Source organism: Nymphalis io, chromosome 14 (assembly GCF_905147045.1).
Source record: "Nymphalis io chromosome 14, ilAglIoxx1.1, whole genome shotgun sequence".
NCBI lineage: Eukaryota > Metazoa > Arthropoda > Insecta > Lepidoptera > Nymphalidae > Nymphalis > Nymphalis io.
The window spans coordinates 1113245-1132420 of record NC_065901.1 but is presented as its reverse complement, the minus strand read 5'-3'; the positions used below and the strand labels follow the sequence as shown (position 1 = coordinate 1132420).

General features: G+C 33.9%; 1 protein-coding gene and 1 long non-coding RNA gene across 8 annotated transcripts in view; both read right to left on the bottom strand.

Moving 5' to 3' along the window:
• LOC126773458 (uncharacterized) overlaps nucleotides 1-19176 on the bottom strand; it is a 417434-nt gene that overhangs the window by 332632 nt on the left and 65626 nt on the right. The gene's annotated exons all lie outside the window — the stretch shown is intronic.
• The window catches only part of LOC126773327 (furin-like protease 2), a 255204-nt gene that overhangs the window by 189808 nt on the left and 46220 nt on the right, over nucleotides 1-19176 (bottom strand). Inside the window, exon 1 of one of the 7 annotated variants that reach the window (XM_050494170.1) lies at nucleotides 18071-18180. The exons of the other annotated variants lie outside the window; for them this stretch is intronic. The gene's annotated coding sequence lies outside the window, so the exon portion shown is untranslated. Of the gene's footprint in view, nucleotides 1-18070; nucleotides 18181-19176 lie in introns of those variants that run through there. 7 annotated transcript variants of the gene reach the window in all.

Below are 19176 nucleotides of genomic sequence, written 5' to 3'. Positions count from 1 at the left end.
TATTCTTTGTATATATTTTATTTCTAGTACTTTCGACTCTTTGGTCTAGTGGCTACATGTAAGGCCGCAGACCCGATGGTCCTGGGTTCAAACTCCAGGTCGGGCCAATAAAAAGTTATAAAGTTTTTCGGTCGAAAATTCTCAGTAGCAGCCCAGAGTCTAGTAGTTGGAAGTGTGTACACTCCCGTGCCTCGGAAAGCACGTAAAGCCGTTGGTCCTGCGCCTGAACTCTTTCCGGTCGTGTCGGATTGCCGTCCCATCGGATTATGAGAGTTAGGGAATAGAGAGTGCACCTGTGTTTGCGCACACACTTGTGCTTTATAATATATCCTGCGTAGTTGGCTAATCTCTCTTGAGATTGGCCGCCGTGGCCGAAATCGGTCTGGAGGACATTATTGTATTTGATTAACTCTGTAAATAAGAGGATGAAAAAGAACAACTGAGTTTCACTTCCAACTACCAGACTCCGTGCCTCAGCAAGCACGTAAAACCGTTTGCACAGCGCGCCAGATTTCTTTTCGGTCGTGTTGGATTGCCGTCCCGTCGGATTATGAGAGTTAGGGAATAAAGAGTGCACCTGTGGTTGTACACACACTTCTGCACTATAATATCTCCATCTCTCTTGAGATTGGCCGCCGTGGCCGAAATCGGTCTGGAGGACATTATTATTTTTAGCAGGTACGTATAAATAAGTGGTAAACAAATGATCATTCTGGATAACATAAGGCAGAAACCACTGATATATTCAGATTAGCCCATAAATCATAGATTTTTGGTACGACTCCACAATCAACACTGACTATATAGTAAGTGCGATTTATTTTAGTCAATCAATGTTTCCACTTAGATAACCAGTTTTTTCTTAAGCAAATTAAATCCTAAGTTCATTACGCTAAGTTTAATTTAATTGTTTTAGTTTCTTATAGAACTTTCCCTAGGCGCAGACAATGACGATAGGTTAAAGTCTAGTGGTCGTGTTGAAGATTCTCTTGCATCTGGCAATTCTTCCAAAGCAAATCAATCGGTTAAGTTGACGCACCACTTTTAGTCATATTCATTAATTAAGCGCTAATTTAATCATAAACAAAGAATAATTAATATTAAGGTGTTAACAGAATTAATATTAGTGTGTGTGTAAATACAGTTGACCTCTTAATTAACTCACTCTAATTGTGATGTGAGATTTGATTTAATCCACAGAACCATCTCGACTCCAAGAAAGAATAATTATTCTGTAATAAAACTACTTATTTCCGTGATTAAGAAACGTGTATCATTTGCGAATTAAAACTGCATAATCGATAAAGTGATGAAACAGAAAATCCCAAGGTTTTCACGCGCTCTTGACACGCATAATTACATACCATGATTGTCGTCTAACAATGACACGAAACATGAGTCTACTTGCCAATAATGCTGCATAGCGCTGTACAGCAGAAACATTTTGTATTGGAAAATTTGTTGGCGCAACTTGGGAATCAGACCGCATGCCGTTGCGTTGCGTGTATACTATATAATACGTTTCTATATAATATTTAACATAATAAGAAAAATACACTTATTTTATTTACGAACATTACGTATTTTTTAAATTTATTCATTGATTTTCTTTAATAAAGTATTCTTTTATTAGCCATAAATTTGGATGTTTTACATATGGCGGACGTCCCTTGACGGCCACTTTTTTATTGTTTGACCTTTCTAATAAATTTGCGTCAACAATAATATATATATATATATATATATATATATATATTATATATATATATAATATTGAATTATACACGTCTACCTATTTTGTGTGACAATCATGATTTTATAAACTAAAATATTGTTCTGAAGTTGAAACCCAGTATAATATAATATATATATTTGTGATTCATAAAACAATTTATACATTGGTTAACGGTGATAATAACATATGATTTATGTTCGCGGTTTCGTATTGCGTAATAGAGGTCTAAAATTATTGCTAATATCGCTCGCACTTGATTACAACGTTAATTAAATTAATGTACTGTGTATTTAATTATTCTATTTATAACAGTATTAAATATAATGGCTTTATTTATCTATAAAATTCCATGCTAGTCCGGTGGCTAAATTATTAGGCTGCATATATATGCAAGGTCTTCAGTTCGTATACCAGAGGTCAGAGATGATAAATTCATAGTAGTTAGGAAGTTAAGTTGCACTTCCGTCGTCACCCTGCTTTCTCCAGACATTCCACCGTATTACGATGACAAGAGAATAGGCAGTACACTATATTTGCGTGCACACTAGTAGTCTTTGCCTTAGTTCGGACAGGAAAAGTTCATTAAAATTCGAGCAATTAAACATAAGAAGTAACATATTTATCGTATATTTTTTACCTTTTGACTTTTAAACACATGATTTCTGTATATGTATTATGTAAATTATGTCAACCTATACATATCTATATATTTGACTATATAACATCGTAAGCCTCAAATAGTAATCATGCAATTTGCTAGCTAACTTTGAAGTGAAGTTTAAAATAAATATAAATAATAAATAAAGTGTGAAAGAAAGAAAAGGTGAGATAGCGGAAATGTGACGGTCGCACCATGTCAAACAATTCCATGGAACATCCCACATACACATCACACACTGAGCCAATTTCTATCCGAAATTTGAAAGATGAAACAAATTAAATACGGCTCAGGCTACTCAACCTACTCAGAAACAGCAATCTATGATTGGCCGTCGGAGAAAGACGAATTATACACACTTGTGAACACGCCGATTCTCCTCCTGTTGTCCAGATTCGAACAGTAATCATCGAACGTGATCTACACGTTTTATCCATTGAGTCCCATATGTAATATTTGATGCAATTCACAATGCTCTGAGATTGTGAAGCATGCAACTGTCCCCCACGTGTGGAGTGCTTGCGTGCGCGCTAACTAGGGCGTGAACAGCTGACGTTACAAGGTCGACTAGTCGCTTCTATTATGAATGCAATTCGATTCTTCGATTCGAATTCTCGTTTATGCAATTCCATTTTTAAATATATTATAAACTAAAATTTATTCTTGATGTGATTTGTTCACACTGACGACTCATTAGAATTTCGATGTGGACAATATTAAAAAAAATCTAAGTCAATGAATGTAAATCCGGTGTAGATTAGGCTATCTTGCATCGGATGAAATTTGTGTCATGTTATAAACTTTATTATAAACGAATAAAATAAATTATACATAAAATACAAATTTTTATTTCATCACTTACAATTTATTTACAATACATCATTGGATTTTCCCCGATTAATGATTCTATCTTGTATTGAGGGAACTTCGAATTCCGGATGACATTTGACTTTAAGGAAAAAACCTATTCCGATACAACCTTCGGCTTGAAAAGCACGCGTTCTTTCTTAATGTTTTTTTTCTCTGAATGTTTGCGGGTTCAAGGCCAGGTTAACCACTGAGATTTCATATGTTTTTAATTCATAATTCAACTCATGCCAAGCGGTGAGGAACTATCTACGTGGTGATGTTCTATAAAATGTGTACCCACCATCCCCCATTAAAACAATGTGATACAATAAGCTTCAAGCCAGACTGTTACTTTTATATCGCATAGTAAGTGAACACCACCGCCTAATAGACGCACTGTTAGGTATATAAATCATCGCTTACATCGTCAATGCGCCACCAACTTTGGTAACTAAGATGTTATTTCCGTCGTGTCTGTAATTTCACTGAATGCCTTAGCATTTAAACTGGAACACAATAATTCTGTATTGCTGTTTGGCGGTGGAGCATTTGATGAGTAGGTAGTACCGACCGAGACGGATTTGCACAAAGCCCTACCACGTGGTATGTTATTAGTAATTTGATACAATTAAGTTGTTAAAACGCGATACGCGTCACTGAGCACTTTTACTAATATATCTTTCACTGTCCGCAGCTCGCATATTAATTGTTAAACTTTATCAATTATCAGAGTGTTACGTTAGGAAGTTTCACGAGCCGAACACCTCACTCACGCTCCGCTATAGTTTCGGGAATCTTACACGATAACGAATAGCGACGCTTATATTTATAAGACTACTTATTAACTCGAGAAAGAAAATCTCGGCTAGTCCGTTAAGTAAAAGTGGATGGCGTTATAAGTTAAAGTTACTTTGTGGCGAGTAACTTTTTACTTACATCTAAGCTGAGAAAAATATAAGCGGTATTTTGTTTCATGTTTTCATTTTATAAATTCTTCATTAAGAAATCTTAAGCAATATTTTTAGAAGTTTTGTAATATTATATTCTTTTATTAAATTTATTTAAAAAAAAGTAATAAAGCAAATGTTCTTAAGCAAATAAGATGCTCCTCGTGCTTGTAATTACACTGGCTAGCTCACACTTTAAATCGTACGCAATGACTACAATTGAAGACATAAGCGTATAAAGTGTATTTTTAAACTTAAGTGAAGTATATTTCATCGTATTTTTAAACGTATTAAATTTGTTACTATACAATATAATATTGTTGTAGAATATCTTTAAGAGAAAACATATTTTCTTTCAAGTCTTTAATAAAGATTACTTTATAACCTAGCGAGGAGTACAGTGCTACACCCACTACTGATTGGAATTAAACTAAATAAATAAACCACTCATCAGATATTCTACCGCAAAACAGCAGTACTTGTTATTGTTGTGTTCCGGTTTGAAGGGTGAGTGAGCCAGTGTAATTACAGGCACAAGGGACATAAAATCTTAGTTCCCAGGGTTGGTGGCGCATTGGCTATATAAGCGATGGTTGACATTACTTACAATGCCAATGTCTAAGAGCGTTTGGTGACCACTTACCATCAGGTGGCCCATATGCTCGTCCGCCTTCCTATTTTATAAAAAAAAAAATATTACAAACCAAATTGTAATATTTACTATATTCAATATCAACAAAGATATATTATTATATTAAAACGCACAATCTCTCAATCGTAATGAATGAACATATGTTCACGAATACGTAATTTACTTAAATACATAACACTGCAAATTAATTAAAATCATATTTTTATTTCATGACACCTTCATCCACTCAATTATGTCTGTTTGGCGGTAGTACGTATTAATTGTCTGTGGATAATACCTAACTATGCGAGTAGACGAGCCTGCACAAAAGCCAACCATGGCAATATAGTAATATAAGATATACGCATCGCAGGAACTAACAATGTCCAAGATGGCGTAGTGGTTAGAACGCGTGAATCTTAACCGATGATCGTGGGTTCAAACCCAGGCAAGCACCACTAAATTTTGCTGCTTAATATGTTTAATAAAGCTTAGTTATTTATTATGTGTTTATAATTCATCTCGTGCTTGACGGTGAAGGAAAACTTGTGCAACCACATGACGAGACAGTGGGTCTGCCTAAGTTAGAATTCACTTAACACTTAAAGTTCAATCTGTTCTATCCACTGGTTTAGCAGCTAACATAACATACAAATTAACAATGAGGCGTGTATTGCAAGTAACGATTGTTTTTCAACCAGTACGCATATTATACATATATTTAATTTATTTTATTAGAATAAAGATTTCATTTTAATATAAATAATTTAGGCAATTACACGTAAATACTATTAAAATCGTTATCCCCATCCTCAATTGAAAGTCAAGAGTGACTCGTAACGGATACATTGAATTTACTTTCACCGACGGTTGCGTCACAAGCGTCCGTGAATCGTTTTCGCGATCATTGTGTCGAAATTATAATCGCAATCCGTTTGCTGTACTGTTTAATAACATATATTATTTAGACTATTATATTTACTCTGTGGTAAATTAAAGCTTTTCCAACGAGAAAGTACAACATGAACCATTTTTATAAGCTTTTATTAAACTTGAAATGTTTGTTTCTTTTAGTCAAGTCTGTTTACGGAGTTGGAATTTTGCATATCAGTTTAGTTTCGATGAAAATGAATTTTTATGGTAAGCACATGATTCCACGCCCAGTATTGGCTCCAGACGGACTCTTCAACCGTCAATAGTATTAACACTAAATTTTCTACATAAAATCTTGTTACCTAGTATTAATTTTTCTATACTAATATTATAAAGAGGTAATGTTTGTAAGGTTGTAGGGGGTAATCTCTGAATCTCCCTAACCGATTTTGACAATTCTTTTACCAATAGAAAGCCACATCATTTGTGAATGTCATACGCTATATATTAACCCGAAAATGATAAGACTTTTTCGTGGTAGTGGGATTTGCAGTTAGTCGGAGAAAAAACGGTCGAATGAAAACGTTTCTTACGAACGCTGCCTTAACGATGAGGGATATATGATTGAGTTCTAGAAAAGTTGTAGAGCTTGATAATGCCTACAAAAAAAAGTCAGTGTCAGCATATGTCTAACTTTTATAATTAAGTCATAAAAAGTAGTTTTTATATATAAAAAAAAAAATTAAATCGTCAGGACATTACAACAATTATGAATTCTTATAAAAATAAGTAAACTTATCGCCTCAAGTGTTTAGAACAAAAGACTTTACATTTTTACTGTATATAATTTGGAACAATGGTTAAAGAGATAATACGACATAGGTATGTAAAAGCCACCGTGTTGTAATCTATTGAGTGATATTTCTATTAGACGATTTTTTTCATAAATTACATACATTACAAAATACATACAACACGTCAATTTATTTAGAAATAAATTGCTTTATTGCCAAGGAAATTTATATAATTCTATTTATTTATTTATATAAAATTCGTTTTTTACAGTTTGTTTTTTGGTTCCATAGTTTAAGAGATAATTTGAAATATCAAATACGCGAGACAATTTTATTAATGTTCGGCCAATCGATCACAAGTAAAAATGTTTACCCCCCGACGAAGTGGGCACGGGTCAGCTAGTTTTACAATAAATCGGTTAAAAATACTATAAAAAATTTATGGTCGTTATATATCGTTTTAACTAGCTTAAAATTGTCATCGGTTTATTATACTATATTTGCAATATCTATTTATTTCGTTACTTAACAACCCCCTTCCCGCTCTAATCTTTCATATCTCAAAGTATTCATGAATAGAATAGAAAACATGTTGTACATGCCAATTTCAGTGTGCCTTATTTTAATTTAAGCTATCAAATAACGTAGAGAATCTTCGTAGATTTAAAAATAGAATTGATAACAATAGGTTAACAATAGTTTTTGTTTGATATGACAAAAAACCGGATGAGATTTTAAGACTACGGAATACCCACTACTAAGGTTATCGTATGGAGTCACTTGGGCTGTTATTATGATAATATTTTATCTACATTAAATTAAACTAAAAAAAAAGTAACGATATACCTATTAATGTCCTATAGTTGGGCTGGGTTAGGTTTATTTCTTAGGTATTTTAAGAATATCTAGTTTAATCCACCACGGTCCAATGCTGGTTTGCGGATACACATGCAGACGATGTTTTTCTACACCGCCGTGCACGAGATAAATTATAAACAGATTAAACACTCGAAAAATCTGTGGTTGTTCTCCGGGATTGTTCTCTGTATTCTTCGGTTAAGATTGACGCTCTTAAGAAAAATACACGAACGTCGAATATTTTCAAAAATACGAAGTAATGTGCTGATACACAATGAATGGGCAGCCGTTCTCCGGATCACCTGTCCTTGGCCATCATTAGTCAACGTCTCGCCCTCCCCGAGTGCGCTCGTAAGACGCCCATTGTCCGCTTGTCAAGCGCACCACCATTTTTAAACTTCAAAAAGAGAATCACGTTTCGTACAAACGTTTTTGATATTTATTTTTATAAACAATATTAAATCTCTTGATGTTGTTCAGTATATACTTGCTATATAGGTACTTATTTTTTTATTTATTCTCTCCCAAAAAAAAACAAATATACACTACATAGGGAAACAATAATAATTATTAAATAATAATATTTTAAAGAGTTAAGATTTATTTTCAATCGAAAACTATTGAACTGATTTTAATGAAATTTTCTCTATTAGAAAGCTACTTCACAAAGAAATAACATATATTATAAGTAATAGGCTATTTTATTTTATTAATATTAAGTTTATAATAATGGTATTTAATACAATAATGGTATCGGAATGAGTCGCAGGCGAAGCCGCTGGTTCAACTAGTTGTAATATAAACAGAATTAAATGATGACTTCCACGAACGAAATTCTTCATCGGACATTAATACTGAAATTTAAACACCATGTGTGGTTTAACGTAAGCTCATTGTTTATCGACTATATACACATACGGGCACCATATAAAGTCAATATTCCCATAAGGTGACCCGGATCTCAGCTCATATTATAGAAGTACACGAAATAATCGTAAACACATCTTATCAAAATCATCATCTTCTTAAAATGTTAACATCATGATACGTTGGATCGTAATGCATTCCGCACCCTTTTTCAAAGAAATTATAGGGGAAGTTGTAGTTTATATATATTTTTTTAAATGTATAGGCTAGCGCTTGGCTGTTATCACACCTGATGGAAAGTGAGATACAGTCTAAGATGGAGCGCGCTTGCCTAGAAGATGCCTATTCACTCTAGACTTGAAGGTACCCACATTGTAGGTGGTCTAGACCTTGGCGGTGCGTATCATAAACAAATAATACCAAAATATATCAGAAACATATAATTCATCATCATCATTGCATATTCAGCCCACATTAATCCACTGCTGGACATAGGCCTCCTCAAAGGCGCGCCAGGTCTCCCGGTCCTGTGCTAGTCGCATCCATTGAGCACCCGCCATCTTCCTAAAATCGTCTGACCATCGGGCGGGTGGTCTGCCCACTGGCCTTTTTGCTTCTCTATGACACCTCTCCTTGACGACTTTAGACCACCTTCCCTCTTCTCGTCTGGCCAAGTGTCCAGCCCATCTCCACTTTAACCTCGTGATACGCTTCCCAATATCTTCGACTTTCGTCTTTCGTCGGATTTCTGCATTTGGTACACGATCAACGAGGGAGATGTCTAGCATAGCACGCTCCATCGCCCTTTGTGCCACTTTTATTTTGTGCATGTTATGCTTAGTGAGCGTCTATGTTTCGGCACCGTAGGTGAGTATAGGCAAGACACATTGGTTAAACACCTTGGTCTTGAGGCATTGTAACATATAATAACATAGAAACATATAAACATATAATACCGTACATTAATCTGAATTTATTTTTATAAATAAAATTTTACAAACTGGAACATTAATTTTGGAAATGGTTAAGTCTAAGTCAAAATCTGTATCTAGTAATCCAATAACAACTCCATCCTTTCTTTTTTTATTTCTTCATTCGGGTAAAATACAATACAAACATAGAAAGAAAAACGTAGAAAGAAAAACATAAAGAAACATTCAATTTTTATTTATTAAAATTTTTAAAAACTAACACACGTACCGAAATTGTCAACTCAAAACTCAGCACGTTTTTTTTACATTTCAAATATAACTGTTATGTTTTACAATAAGCCTGGAGGCGATCGTATCGCTCCCAAGGCGTGCCATAATCTAAAAACTCATTGGTTTTTTAATATCCCTTAGCACCCGAACCGTCCTTGACGACATAATTTTCTCAATTGAATAATTTTGAATGTTTTCAGAAATCCTGCTGTGAAATCTTAAACTTTGTTCCACGAAAGAATTACTAAATTTTATAGATAGATATTACAAAGCTATTATAATAAACACAGGAAAAAATACATAACACGTGAATTAGCTATCGAGCCAAACATATGCCAAGCCAATAGTAAGTAACAGTAACAGCCTGTTAATGTCCTACTGCTGAGCTAAGGCCTCCTCTCCCTTTTGAAGAGAAGGTTTGAAGCTTATTCCATCACGCTGCTCCAATGCGGGTTGGTAGAATACACATGTGGCAGAATTTCAATGAAATTAGACACATGCAGGTTTCCTCACGATGTTTTCCGTCACCGTCAAGCACGAGATGAATTATAAACACAAATTAAGCACGTGAAAATTCAGTGGTGCTTGCCTGGGCTTGAACCCATGATCATCGGTTAAGATTCACGCGTTCTAACCACTAGGCCATCTCGGCTCAAGCCAAGCCAATAATACAATATAATCAAAAGATTCCAAAGTGCTTCCAAAAGCCCACTTGATTATAGTATATTTTGATTTTATTCGATTTATATCGATAGATTATATGATATTGATTATTTTATTGTTTAAAGTTATGTACCAGTGGAACCCATAATTATCCCGCAAGAAACCGGAACGAATAGCTCGTCGTGTTTGAAACAAAGATATACTCAGTAATTTAATATTAATTACTCAATAACAACTAAGTTATACGAATAATTCAGAGAATGCAAATACCCTTTGTGAGATCACTTTATGGGAACAATGAGAATTATTGCGTGAAGCATACACGAACGCGAAGAACCCGGAGACCCATCCTATGATCATTCTAGTCCATCCCAAAATCAAAGAAACTCATCAACTAACATCAGATATATAAATATATATATAAATATTATTAAGGTTCTCGAGTGGCGACCACGAACCGGAAGACGCAGCGTGGGCAGGCCCCCTACAAGGTGGACCGACGACTTAGAACGAGTCGCGGGAAGCCGTTGGATGCGGGCAGCGCAAGATCGCCCAACGTGGAAATCCTTGAGGGAGACCTTTGTCCAGCAGTGGACGTCTTTCGGCTGATATGATGATGATGATATAAATATCAAATATCATCGCAGTAGTATTGTCTTATACGAAATCGCTTAAAAAATGTGACAATATAATCACGTATTAAAACTTTTTTGAATAAAACTTTAGTAGATACGATGAGAGAAAAATTTCAAGATAGGAATTCGGTGCAACATTTCTATACGTATTATATTTCAAAAAATGTGACGCAAAAGTGACGGCGAATATATTGCACGCGTTCTTTTTCAAATACTCCTAAAGGTCAAAACGTTTCGAGATTCGTTGAACAAATATATTTGCTGGTGGTAACACAAATGTTTTCGATGGAGGGCATAATATTATTAATGCATTATTAGTGCAAACATGAATAAGATGATTAAACGATCAATTCTAGTTGACTTACGGCACAAAGGCCGATGTATAAAGGTTAATAATAGCAAAGCGACTTGTAACGAGAGCTCTTAAATGCTTAAGCGTCGGGACGTGCGATCTCGTGGTCAAATGTTGAAGTTTCTACTTGGAAACGTCTTGTTACTACGTGCTAGGTTGGGAGCAATGTGGGTCTTGGCAGCATCTTGAAGGTCCAATCAGTTGAGAGAATTTACTGTTATAATTGAATAAAGGAGTTTGAAGAAAGAAACTAAAGTCTTAGCTGATTTATATTTTATTTACAATAAAGATTAAACTATAGTCGTATTTTTATTTGTAAGATGACATTAAAAATTCTAAATCGACTTTATATAAGCTCTATTGGAGCGTAGTTTTAAAAGATTTTTTTGATGAAAAATTAAGTGTAAAACAACCAGCGACAATGAACAAAACGACAAACTCATTACTTAGTGTTTTGCATCAATTCGATACATATAGTCATCATATAGTTTTTATATATTTTACCAAGAAAAGAAATTTTCACTCGATATAAGAAAATTCGTAATAGCCTTTATATGAATTATTTTGAAAAACTATTCTATGGGAGTAATTTACTTAACAATGTTCAGTCAGCCTTATTCGTCTAATTCTCATAATGTCGCGTTTCCTTTTCAAAACACTATATAGAATCAATTGTAAAGGCAATCGCATAGTCGCGCTTCTTATTAACCTCCTTGCTCACCAAATCACTACCGTGGGAATAAATTGATAAACAATAAAAATGATTATAATTGTAAATGTCAATGCTCCATAGCCTAATAAAATAAATCAATTTAAAAAAAATCGTATGAGTGTCATTGTAAATTATGTAGATATATAATGCAATAACTAGTATTATTTTCGAGAGAATTGGAATAATTCGATTGCTAACTTTAGTTTCACATTCAAATCAGTGCTGGCCGATTGCATGTGAACACGATACCAATAACGCGGTGACCCCGTTCGAAATTCAAACTTAATCCGACGAAACCCTCTAAAATTGTGATAAAAATGTTAATTACCCACAATTCGTTACGATAAAAAATACTTGCTTTAGGTCATTTAATTACATATTATTTTTGACTGCCTCGTTGTTCTAGCGGTTAGCTTATAATGTCCTATATTCCGAGGTCCTTAAATCCTGGGTCAGCCCACTAAAAAGTTCCGTTTTTCTGTCTAGAGTACAATCCCGTGCCTCGAAAACCACGTAAAGCTGTTGGTGCTGCGCCTTACCTATCGTTCCTTATCCCAATCGCATTATAAGTGTGAAAGAATAGAGAATGCAATTGTATTTATGCGTATACTTGTAAACTATAACATTTCATACGTAATCGGCTAATTGGCTAGCCTCGTTTGAAAATTGTCGCAATGGCCGAAATCCGTTTCTCTATAAACTTAACATACATACATATGTAAGATGTACATAAGCATATCAACACGTACATTACCGTTCTTTTTCTTTCCTGTAATTAAGTCTTAATTACAGGAAATCGCTGTCCTAGCGATAATGCCGCCCATTATCCAATGCCACACATCACCCTAGACTGCATTCTATGTAAAAGTTTTATTAGTATACAATGAAGATTATTTGTATTATTGGACAACCTACATTTAATTTCTCGTTATTTTTATGTATCAAAAAAATTAATTTATGAACACTCAAATGTGTTTGAAAATGGCAATAAAAGAAACACAAAAATATGTTCAGCATACAAGGCAGCCTTTTCGCTTATGAACGATTTCTTTGAGGCAAACTTTGTGTAAGGATATTTGAAAATAAAAATCAGGATCAATGGTGTATAATTTCTTCAGCATCCTTTGATGAATAAAGATAAGGTGACACAAATAAATGTTCAAGGAATAGTTTAGACTCCTAATACCAAACGAGCGGATGGAAAGCGTTCGGACGACGTAACTCAAACATATCCAATATTTATGAAGAGCGCCGTTCAATTTATGAGAAAATCACTTTGTGTGATCAGATACGTTAAGGGTTGTTACGAAAGGGACCGAACTACCCGATTTGACGTTTAATGAGACATTCTTTTAAGTTTAGGGTCGACGCTATTTTAGGACACCATCAAATGTGATCTTTTTGAAAACATTCTCCGAGCATCCCTCACAGCGACCCGCATAGTTCGGGATGCTACCTTCAAGACAAACTTTGAATATATTTTGCGAAACGACAATAGGCATTCTTTTTCGCATTTTTATTTTTTTTATTTCGTTAAAACTTTTAACAAGATCCTCGAATACGACAATTTTCGTACTTTACATTCAGTTTTACTGACAAAAAATATATTCCGCATAGTATGTCAAGTTTCACAAACAATGTTTTCTTAAGCAATTATTTATGTCGTTCCTTCGACATTGATTTGACTTCCTCAAGAAGAAGACAGCACCGTTTAACTAAATAGAATCAACCAGTTAATAATTAATCAATTCTAATCTTATCAAAGGAAACTTATCTTTTTGTAACAGATATATTATTTTTTAATTATGTGCGTATGTTTGACCATTCTCATTCTTCACGAACCAATTGTGATGTATATTTTACGGATAGCAACGAAGTTTCCAATTTCATTGGAACTGAACATTGTTGAGTTTTTAATTACATTTTATTCAATTTTAGGCACATTCGTTCCCATCGGAAATTTCTGAAGTCGTTCTTCATTATAGAAAAGCTGAATATTAATATATTATAATTATACTTTTAATCGTTTAGTTTAATAAATTATGGCAATTCAAAAACTCATTAAGAATGGTTTTTTTCCAAACAGTTACATTGTGTTTTTACCGTAACAGATAATTACTCGGAGTTTAACGAACGACATTGAAGTATAAGCGAATAAATTATCCGTGATATTGTGCCTATCATTTTTAATTATTAAGACGTAAAAAGTAAAAATTAACAGCCTGTGAATATTTCACCGCTGGGCCTCCTTTTGCTTTATTAAGAAGATTTGAAGGTTATTCCACCAAGCTGCTCTAATGCGGGTTGGTGGATACACATGTGGCAGAGTTTCAGTGTAATTAGATTCATGCAGGTTTCGCTGGAACGCCAGTTCATGATTCAAAAGCACTACGTAAAGGAAACTACTAAAACAACATTACAATAATATGGAAATCATCCATGTCTTCTTGTCAGGTTAAAACATATATGATAATGTATTTGATGATCCGATCCGGTATTAGTGGGTTAGAAATCAACCTTTTTTTTGAAAATTTTACCACAATTATCAGCGATTACTTACGGCTTAACGTCGGCGCAGCGCATATGAGGTTTTGATATCTATACACAAAATTGCAGTTCGGCATTTGTGCCTCTGAGGCGAAGGCGAGGCCTCTGTACACAAAACCTTTAGAGTTCTTCAACCCAAAATATAAATAAAAGTAAAAGCAACGACTTCCTTTTGTGTACTTTAGTGCGCAGTATGGACCATCAGTTTCAAGTCTATGTTAAGTAAAAGTACCACTTTACATGATGTCTACGGATACAGTAGACCAGCCTATTCCCAGTGCATGTTAGGTTGCGTGAGTTGACTTTATTGAATTGGTAATTCCTCGGGCAGCGGCGAATTTATTCATAATCTGTTATAACATTTGCTTAAAGTCGCGATCGCGTGTTGATACTGCGCTGTACATTTTACTAAATTACTTGTTTAACCTCAAACTAACAAACTATGAGTATACATTTTGTAATGTCCACGATGTGCTTCTAGGTTAATGAAAAATATTGATAGATATTTTTTTAATATGTTTTTAAAAGGACATACTTTGTCATCAATCAATTTAAAGAAGCAATATTTTAAGCATTTTTTAATTCAATCACTTCACTTTTTTATTACGTTTACTAGCGACATAAGTGTTTAAGTGCCGAAAGCGCAATGGTTTGGGCCAACTATGGATATGAAAGTCGCTTGTTCGATCGTGGTTCCTTGGGCTATTGTTAGTCCCACATAAATAAATACGAATATTAGTAATTCCTAAAAAACATCTATTACTAGAGTTTAAAATACATTTAAAAAAAATGTACTTATTATAAAGTCTTCTATCAACACAGATTAAAGTCGAATTAGTTAATCTTTCGACAAACAACGTTTCAAAAGCTGTATTGTATTATCGTATGTTATATTAAATATAGAGATGTAGTTTGACAAACAAAATGACGTCCTCCAGGTCGATTTCAGTCACGTCACGCATTATTAACGGAGATTAACCGACTGCACAGAAGATATTATAGTATTTAAGTGTGTGCATAATATAATAAACACACTCTATTACTTCATTCACATAATCCAATGGGACGCCAATCCAACGTTCGAGGCTAGTTCAGACGCAAGTCCAACAGAATTACGTTCTTACAAACACGTTAGCAATCGCTTAAACATACTCGACCTTGTCTAAAACGTACTCAGTTTAACAAACGCACCAAAGAAAGCCGTTAAAAACAAACAACTTGGCAAGACTTAAAAGATATCAAAGAAAGGGATTTACGTAGAACATACCAACAAACACACTTCTGCATTTATAACACGAGAGCAGTTTGGATATAGAGGTGAATTGTTGTTACAAAAGCTGACTGCTGAAGCCTTTTATTAATGGGATTTCAAGGGGCATGTTCTAGAATTGGCACGATAGTTTGGACTCCAGCCCGAATATTGTATCCGAGGCGTTCCGTGTGTTCTTGTTCGTCGTAAGTCATATTACGATAAAATTTAAGTCTACGGCTTTAAATAAACAACCTAAGGAATACACGTATGAACAAAACACGTACGTTCATCACGTATAGCTGACTCAATAGATTACAAAGCTTTAATTTTATTAATAAATATAATTGAATTTTTGAGCTGGTTTCGAGATTTATCCACCGCCCTAATACCAATACTTGATAGATTCAGATATAGCTAATTATCTTCCGTAACATGAATGAACAACACGATGATGAATTACAAACATAAACACTTGAAAATTCATTAATCTTTGCTTGGATTAAAATACGCATTTATTTTTATTACTCATATAATCTTTCGAATCGATCCAAAGTATCAAATTAACTACTAAATTTAAATTATATTAGTGTTATATATTAGAAATTCCTTACATTTTCTGCTATCAAAATATTTATATAAGGTTTCTACGATATGGTATCCTGCAAATGGGATCATACTAACCCATCTCGAAACGTGGAAATCTCAAGACAGACACTTAGTCTGTCTTGAGATGAGAAAGTGTGTTTTATAATTTCAATCTTCATCTATCGTTTCAATTTGTATTAGAGTAACTTGAGTCATATTGTTAACTTGAATAATTAAGCTAAAAAAATATCATATTCGGTTAATTACAGCTCGTCCGTTCCCCAATAGCCGCAAGCTTTTGTTTCAAGCTTAATGGGCAACGATTAGTTTATAGCATCAGGCACTTAAAGGTACCAGCACTGTACGAAGCCATTTAATATATAAGAGTAACGTTCGTTATAAATATTTACATGTTTAATTATTTTGTTGTCTGAACTTTAAAACATAGATGAACAAATATTTTTATATTATGTACTTAATTTAAGTTTCTATAAATTTAATAAATATATATTTATAAGCAACGAAACTCATGCTGATTTGTCTGAGTAACGTGTTAATAATAACTCAGTTTGAGAGCAAACTTTTATAAGTAAATTAATTTAATATATTGATTATATTAATAAAATAGTATTCGTATTAATTCGCTTATGACTTTTAATTCGCTTATGACTGCCTCGTTGGTCTAGTGGTTTAATGTAAGGCCGCGGACCCGGAGGTCCTGGGTTCAATTCCCAGGTCGGGCCAATAAAAAGTTATTGGGTTTTTCTGTCAGAAAATTTTCAGTAGCAGCCCGGAGTCTGGAAGTTGGAAGTGTTTTCACTCCCGTGCCTCGGAAAGCACGTAAAGCCGTTGGTCCTGCGCCTAAACTCTTTCCGGTCGTGTCGGATTGCCGTCCCATCGGATTATAAGAGTTAGGGAATAGAGAGTGCACCTGTGCTTGCGCACACACTTGTGCACTATAATATCTCCTGGGTAGTTGGCTAATCTCTCTTGAGATTGGCCGCCGTGGCCGAAAGCGGTCTGGAGGACTTTATTATTATTATTAATTCGCTTCACATTAATTGCGACCATACAGTCATACAAATTAATAATAATAATAATATCCTGGGACATTTTTCACACACGGCCATCTGATCCCAAATTAAGCTTGTACAAAGCTTGTGCTATGAAAACCAGACAACTGATATACTACATATACTACTTTTCTTTTGTAAATACATACTTATATAGATAATTACACCCAGACTCAGGACAAACAGACATGTTCATGCACACAAATGTTTGTCCTGGGTGGGAATCGAACCTACAACCTTCGGCGTGAAAAGGCAAGTATCTACCAACCACGCCAACCGGCTCGAATTGATATTCAATACTATAAATTGAATAAGAAATAACATTAACATAACATAACATAAATCAATTTAAATAATTAAATTTAATACTATATATTTATATTAAGAAAATACTGCGAGCATTCATTAATTGATTTTAATACATTTGAAACGATAGTCATAAAAATCGACATTCACTACAATAAATTGAATTAGAAATAATATTTGTCTTTACTGTATATTGTATTAAAAATATTGAATTGAAGTGTAACGTCAGACCGTCGGTCCTTATTATACTTTCACTAAAGTTAAAACAGGACATAGCACGCATGCGCAATAATAATAATTAACAAATATTTAAAAAAAACGCAGCGTATGTATATATTTAACTTAAAATAATGACATGAAAATACAAATACAAACACAATAATTTATAAAAAAAAAATAAAGGAACATCTAAACATGAACTGTTTTGAAAGTTAATTCATCATTCAAAGATTAATAACATATGAAAACTTCCTACAATAATATAAATTATATATCTACATTAAGTATATAATATAGTTATTGAAAAATTACCTTAAAAGTATTTGTTATTCTTTTCACAAACGTATAATCACTCAACTTTCACAATTACACACATTGTAACACTACACAGCACTACATACACATTACAACCGAAAAAAAAAGCTATCTCCGCCAGTCCAAACGTCCGTCCTTTGAATAACCTGAGATCAGTTTAAACACTTTAAGCCGACGTCACGTGCGGCTCACATTCACTTTCAACTACATTTCAATACTTAGCAACGAACACGCTGACTCCGAGGTTGCGAAACGAAACCGTGACCTTTACATACTAATTGATAATTTATGAATTACATAAATACCTATCAAGATTTAAATATGTTCCTTTTCTATGTTATAATCACATTATTAACAGAGGTGTTATCAGTATATATAAATAAAAGTCCCCTCGCCGCGTCTGTCTGTCTGAACGCGATAATCTCGATATCTACTAAACAGATTTTCATAATTTTTTACCAAATGGACAAAGTAATTCACGAGGAAGGTTAAAGTAAGGTTTTCCTAGGCACGGTAATGCTACTGAGAATTTCTTCATGATTTTGGTGTTGGGGGCGGTGGTGACCTTGGTGGTAGGGCTTTTTGCAATTTCAGCTAATCTACCGCTAAATGTATAGATGTGCTTTGTGAGTGGGTTATAAATGGGATGATGACGATATTAATAAATTTACTTAAGATCTAATTATGCCTATAATTAGCTTTAAGATTAAAATTTGTATTCACTGTGGTATTCACGCTTGTTACTTTTATTACGAAATATTTATTAATTCTGCTATTCATACTCGATATTATAACTTTAACGTTACTTTATAATACGAGTAATAAAACCTCGTGCTGATGTTCAAGTTCTCTCCGCAGCTCTTTCTTCAAAAATGAAGAATTTTTTAAAAGCTTTCATTCCCTTCACAACTAGCTTCTAAGGGTTCAATTTTCTAGCAACTAGGGGTTAAATTAAAAAAAAAAATCTGTCGAGTTAACTTTCTTTATAATTTGAGCTATGGATTGATTTTTCAGTCAGTCAGTCAGTATTTTATTTATAAATAGATATACATCAAACTTGCACAGTTTAAATTCAATACCACATTTAGAAGCGATTTCAAAAT